The sequence below is a fragment of the Sinocyclocheilus anshuiensis genome, unplaced genomic scaffold (genome assembly GCF_001515605.1).
Source record: "Sinocyclocheilus anshuiensis isolate Anshui unplaced genomic scaffold, SAMN03320099.WGS_v1.1 scaffold173, whole genome shotgun sequence".
Taxonomy (NCBI): domain Eukaryota; kingdom Metazoa; phylum Chordata; class Actinopteri; order Cypriniformes; family Cyprinidae; genus Sinocyclocheilus; species Sinocyclocheilus anshuiensis.
The window spans coordinates 5,979-12,974 of NW_015536480.1; positions in this window are offsets into that span (position 1 = coordinate 5,979).

Below are 6,996 nucleotides of genomic sequence, written 5' to 3' on the forward strand. Positions count from 1 at the left end.
GTTGTGCTGTTCTGTTGTAAATAAATCTTAACCAATGATTCCTAATTGCATCTACTTCCGGAAGGCCAAATAAAGTGCTTTTGCTTTCGCACTGAAACACACAGTGTCTCCCTGACATGGCTGCATCAACACTACTGCTGTTCCTGAAACCACGCCTTCTTTCTTTGCGTGCACATTTGGGCGGCATTAGGCTAATATTTCCACATAGTGACGTAGACGTGGGGACGTGTTAGAATGAGGTGTTTTAGGTAGGCGTGGTTGACTCTTAACTTTTATAAAGAATATCTCTTTGGATTTGAGACTTTAGTCTTTGCAACTTTACAGATCTTCTTTATGCACCAAGAGCTTGTAACACTCCAAAGAGAAAGGAAAACTTGAAATCGCATCATATGACCCCTTTAATAAAAGCTGTATATTTAATTTGTTTGGATGGATTGCCATTTTGTTGTCTATTAGATGTAGGCCTATATATGTAGGCATTCATTAGCTGTCTATTTGATGACTAGTCTGTTCTTGGGCTATGGTTAGATGTCTATTAAATTTTCACAGACAGCCCAAATTCAGCCTTGTTTTAGCCTAGACCCATATTCACTGTCTATTAGACATATATATGTAGTCGTTTAATAGCGGTCTAATTGATGACTAGTCTATTCTTGGGCTATGGTTAGACGTCTATTAAATTTTCACTGACAGCCCAAATTTAGCCTTGTTTTAGCCTAGAAGTCTGGGCTGTGTTTAGACGGCTAATAGCCGTCTTTTAAGCGCAAAATTGCTTGCTGGGTTATCTCTAAAGGCGCATCTAATGAGGAGATGGTGGGTCAGGATCGGCAACTTCATCTTGCAACACCGACTCAGAAAACACTAGTTTATTAGTAAATAATTCAAATGTCTCCTTACTATTTCTCACTGACATTCATGGTAATTACTTTTGCCGGTGCTTTGTGGCAAGCTTAAGCCTATTGCGTGCATTTGAACGCAGAACTGTTCAGCTGTGTCTCCTTACTATTTCCCCCTGACGCATTTATGATAATTACTTTTGAATGCAGAACTGTTCAGCTGTGCTGACGGCACGCACCATAGATGCTGCTGTTGCTGCTGGCGGGACAATAAACACCGTCAAGCCGCTCTTTTCAGTTGCGGTAGCATGGTCTCATGTTGTTTCCACCAGCGCGGCAAATTTTTTTTCATCACTAATTGATGGATGTCTAAAATATAAAAAATACAGTCCCGAGGCCCGGGCCGCATCTGAACTATGACGTGAAAATTGGCCAATATAAAAATAAGGAGAAGCCTAAAACAGGCCCAATGCCCGGCCCGCGTCTGACGTGAAAATTAGCCCGAAGCCCGGCCCAAGGGGCGTAAAATAGTCGGGGACCGTCGGGCCCTGGCTGAAATGCAGGGCTCCCATTCATGCTCATCGAAACAGCAAAGTCCACTCAAAAATCGAGCCGACAGGAAACATATATGTAGTACAGTATTGTTTCTGTCTGCAATAGCTCTACTGTGCTGTAACATAGTGTGGTACATGAGCAACTCTGGTAACGCTGCCCTCTCATTCATTGATCTGATAAGCGCTATGTTATGCTCACATGTTCTGATAATAATAGCTTTCTAGTACTAAACATTATTTGGCTAATTGGTAAAAAAAACTAAAACAAAAAAAAAAACAATCTCTTAATAGCCCTACTGTTAGACCTACCTGAAAAACGAAATAGCAATTTATTTCATTTTTGGGCCTATCGTTATTTGTTATTTGTGCTATTATTAGTAATTTCTTTATTTGTTCTTATTTTATTACTGACTGCTTACTTGTCATTTTTTATTCAATTCAAAGTTTGAAATCAAGCTATCTCGTGCTACTGCAACAAAATTACCCCACTGTAAAATAAAAAAATACAGTGAGTGAGCAAAAATTTGTGAGATTTGAAGACGCATCTGATTACAGCGAAGTGGATGTTTGCACGAGCTCTGCAGTTCAGTACTCCAGTAAAGTCCAGTCACGTCACGTTTATTTATTTAGTACTTTATGCAATAGATAGCCTTAAATCAAGCAGCTTTACAGTATTAAACATGAAAAACCAGAGTCAGTGTCGCTTTCAGTTAGAATTACAACTGATTTCCTGTTATAACGCTGCTCTCCAGTGTGGAGCTAGCTAATGATAAAATATTTTTATTAGTGGGGAAAAAAACGTTTCATTAAAGTTATAGTTTGGTTTGCAGAGATCAAAGCTTGATCTAGCTCAGGACTGTTTTGATTATCATAACCCTATAAGGTATTTTAAGAGAGATTGTGATGAATAAAATAGTTTATCCAAAAATAAAACGTCTTATCACTTAACCTTTATTTTGTTTCTTATCCAAATGACTTACAAAAAGAGATTTTAGGCAGAATGATGTGTCATTCAGCTAATTTCTCATATAGCTAATTAAATGGTGAATAAGAGTTTCTCTGCCATCTCATTTTGTGTGCCAAAATATTTATTTGTATAAATTAATTGTATAATTGTAATTAAATAATATGACTTTCAAAAGATGAAGTGATTACCTTCATTTATTTGTTAGAATATATATAACTCAATATTTTAACTAATTGCAAAAGATGAATAATCAAAAAATGTCTACTGATTAATCAGCGAAATAATCAATGATTAGTCGATTAATAACTCTAATAATCTTTAGATTAATCGATTATCAAAATAATCGTTTGTTGCAGCCCTAATACACATAAACCTAAGATCATTTGTTCATTGAACTAAAGTTACCGGTTCAAAATTACAACATCAAAGTATTACCATTTAAAATGCAACTCACATATTACATCTGAGTTGAGTGTCTATTCATTTCATTACAATGATCTAACTATCAATTGATACAACTGCTCAAAATGCTAAGTAACTGTTGCATTACTCTTAATGCATAGTTTTTATGGAAAATTATGAACAATATTACACATTTAGATTATGAAAATTAAGTAACTGAGGACCGAGTACGTTCAGGTATGATCGATTTCAAGATGCCTATAGTTAAAATACTCTAATAAATTAACTAAATCATTGTTATCAGCATTTGTTTTTCCTACAGTAAATGTCTTTTTAGAGTGTGATAGAGCTGGATGCTGATGAAAACCATTCATATTTTTGGATGAGGCAGGCTTTAACCTGGCCAAGACATGGAGGAGAGGTTGAGAACCCAGCGGTTAAGAGGGGCCCAGAACGATGTTCGCTGGGGGGCCCGACCACCCCCCATTGAATGTGAATTTGAGGGGACCCCATAGCAAAATCAGTGCAATGGGACCAGAATTCCTCGCAATGGCACTGAGAGCAATCATGGTTTCAGGCCCATCCACAGTTGATCACCTTGTATTTACCCCCATACTCCCCTTTCCTTACTGTAACCCAATTGTTCACAATAGGCACCCTCACAAACAAATCACTCTTCTCCAGGCCATGGATGATACGTGCAATGACATCACAGGAGACCAATGTCAGGCCTGGATTTGCCATGCCAGAAGATTTTTTCCAAGATGTTTAGCTAATGAAAACATCCATTGTGATGAAGATGAGAACCTGTGGCCAAAGTTGATGAAAACATAGAAGTGCAGTGAGACACAAAACGATCGGTCTGTGCAAGAAACTGAACAGTATTTATATCTTTTTTACCTCTGATCACGCGCAGCCTGAAGGCGAAGCACGAACGCGCTCAGGAGGACGCGCTGCCGCTCAGGACAGTTCAGACATTGCGGGGAAAATCAGAGGTAAAAAAATGATATAAATACTGTTCAGTTTCTTGCACAGACCGATCGTTTTGTGTCTTTACACATCAATGTATCGTCACGAGCCGCAGGGTTTAATTTGGTTTTGTTTGTGTATGTTTTATGACTCTCAAAGCCATGATTCCCATCCACTGACATTATAGGACTGACAGACTGCAACGGTTTCACTTAGAAATCTCCGTTTGTGTTCTACTGAAGAAACAAAGTCACCTACATCTTGGATGCCCTGGGGGTAAGCAGATAAACATCCAATTTTCATTTTTGGGTGAACTATCCCTTTAATGGGACTCAAGGTATGCCAATTACCCTTATGCCTTTTACAAACTGTGTGATTTCAGCAGGCTTATAAGATCATTACAAATCACATTGATGACATTGATCTAATAAACCTATATGTAGACTGTATGATGATGACACCTACTGAACCGTAGGCTACAATGCAAGTTGGCATAGAAGAATAAAACGTCATCAGCATGTGCTAGTGGTGAACAGAGCAAGATGAATCACACTTGAGCAATTGTGGTTTTTATGTGTACTGAAAAAAAAAGAAGAGAAGGCCATGGAGGAGGACAATAAATTACTTATTGGAATCCCACATACCAGTATTCCTTTTAACTCTTTCGCCTCCATGGCATTTAAGTTTTAGCGCCATGTCACGGTGATCAATACACCTCATTGAAACATGGATTCAGTGGGTTACTTCTCAGCTTACTTGAGTTTGTCCAGATGTTTGAGTGTATCAAGCAGCTTCAGTCCTGATTCTGCTGGGTGATTGTAGCTCAGATCCAGCTCTCTCAGGTGTGAGGGGTTTGAACTCAGAGCTGATGCCAGAGCAGCACAACCTTCTTCTGTCACCATACAGCCAGATAATCTACAATAACAGTAGGTTCATGTTAGCATGCTCCATTTTTAAAGATAAACAATTTAATAACCAACAAACCTCTTCTACTGGTGGCCTTTGATTTTGATTAAATCACTGTGCTGCATGACAAATTAGAGTACACACAGAGTACACATAAGGGGACATTCATAGAGTCCCTAAGCCATTTTTGCATTGTCTCAGCTGTGTGCTTATAATCATTAGGTCTTATTCACTAAGCCTGCGTATGCACAAATTTGTGCATGAAACCTGCGTATGAACGTTTCCACGAACAAATCATGATTCACTAAAACTGTTTATTCTAAATTATTCTAAATTTAAGAAAAAAATATAGGAACAACTGAAAGCAAAATTATCCTACATCGCGGTTTTACCTTTTTTTGTAAAGGGCGTTTGATCTTCTTTGCGTGTTCACTTTGTAAACACTGGGTCGGTACTTGTAGCGATGTGAGATGCGAAAATGCGATGGGAGTTTTTCGACATACCCTAACTGTCATGAACCAGAGTGCACAGAGTTCACGCAGTGCTAGACAAGATGAGCATTTGAGGTTAAAAAGTCTATAGATAAGACCCTTCTTCCTTGGCAGGGTTCGTTTAGAGCCCTTTGAAGCTGCATTTAAACTGCATTTTGGAAGTTCAAACTCGGGGGCACCATAGAAGTCCATTATATGGAGTTAAATCCTGAAATGTTTTCCTCAAAAAGCATAATTTCTTTACGACTGAAGAAAGAAAGACATGAACATCTTAGATGACAAGGGGGTGAGTACATTATCTGTAAATTTTTGTTCTGGAAGTGAACTACTCCTTTAAGTACCTCAGTATGTTGAGTTGACAGTTTGGACTCTTCAGTCCAGCACAGAGCTGCTTCACTCCTGAATCTTGCAGGTCATTTTTACTCAGGTCCAGCTCTCTCAGAGAAGAGTTTGATGATTGTAGAGCTGCAGCCATGATTTCACAGTGCCGATCAGTGAGATTACATTCTGCCAATCTAAACAGGATACTGAGAATCAATCCATTACATACTGTACACACTGTATACATACAAAATTAAACTGTATACACTGCATCATGTTTTTGAGAAGAAAGTGTCTGCATCCCATTGTGATTTTCAGTTATCTTGTATAAAGTTAATGACAACATCAAATATGGATTAACTAATGATGGGTAATTGATAATGGTCACATTATCATTCTGTTTTTATTCAATAGCTGTATAGATAATAAAGCATTCACGATCAGAATAACTAATTACAGGTGAAGGATCACTTATAAAAGTGTAGGACGAAAAAAATCATGAATCTAACAGTATTTAATATATATTGTATTTACTCACACATTATTATTAACATATTAATGAATCAATGTGAAAGTCAAACCTCAGTATGTTGAGTTGACAGTTTGGACTCTTCAGTCCAACACAGATCAGCTTCACTCCTGAATCTTGCAGGTCATTGTTACTCAGGTCCAGCTCTCTCAGAGAAGAGTTTGATGATTGTAGAGCTGAAGACAGGATTTCACAGTGCTGATCAGTGAGATGACAGTGTGGGAATCTGAAAAAAGAGAGGGCCTGGATATAAGGTATGCTGGTGTGCCCATCAGATTACAAGACTTCAATATGAGGTTCATTGAGCTTCAACATAAGAAAATGATAGATTATTTTCCACGGTCTTTACAGAAAAACTACAGTAAATGTGTCTTAAAAGTAATATTTGATGAACATTATGTGCATGATATTTCAACACTCTTGTTTCTTTTTATTTATACAAAACTTAATTGTGGAAAAAGCCTTATTAGTTGAATATTGTCATTTCATTTTTTAAATAAGTGTTTTCTTCATAGTCTAGTATAATTATATTCAACTTATAATATTATTTCATTTTCACACTCACAGAGCTTTTCTGCAGTTCCCCACAGCAGGTAACAGTCTGCATCGACCCTCTTTTGATGACTTGATTTTGTAGTTTTTTAGGTCTAACTCCTCCAGCACCTCCTCCAACATCAGGATCATGTTTGCCAAAGTTGAACATTGTGCAAGAGTAAGATTTTTTTCTTTCTTTCCAGATGTTAAAAATACTTGCATTTCCTCAACAACAGAATTATTCTTCATCTCAATCAAGCAGTGTGACAGATTCATCCATCTTTCAGGACTGACATCATTTTTTTGACCTCGTTTGAGGTTTTGGATTATTTTCTTGATGCTCTCTGGGTTGTTCTCGGTGTGTATCAGTGCGTCCTGTAAGAGTCTCTGATTGGACTCCAGTGAGACGCCATGAAGAAATCGAAGGAAAAGGTCCAGGTGTCCATTTTTACTGCTCAAGGCTTTATTCATTGCTCCCTTCAGAAAC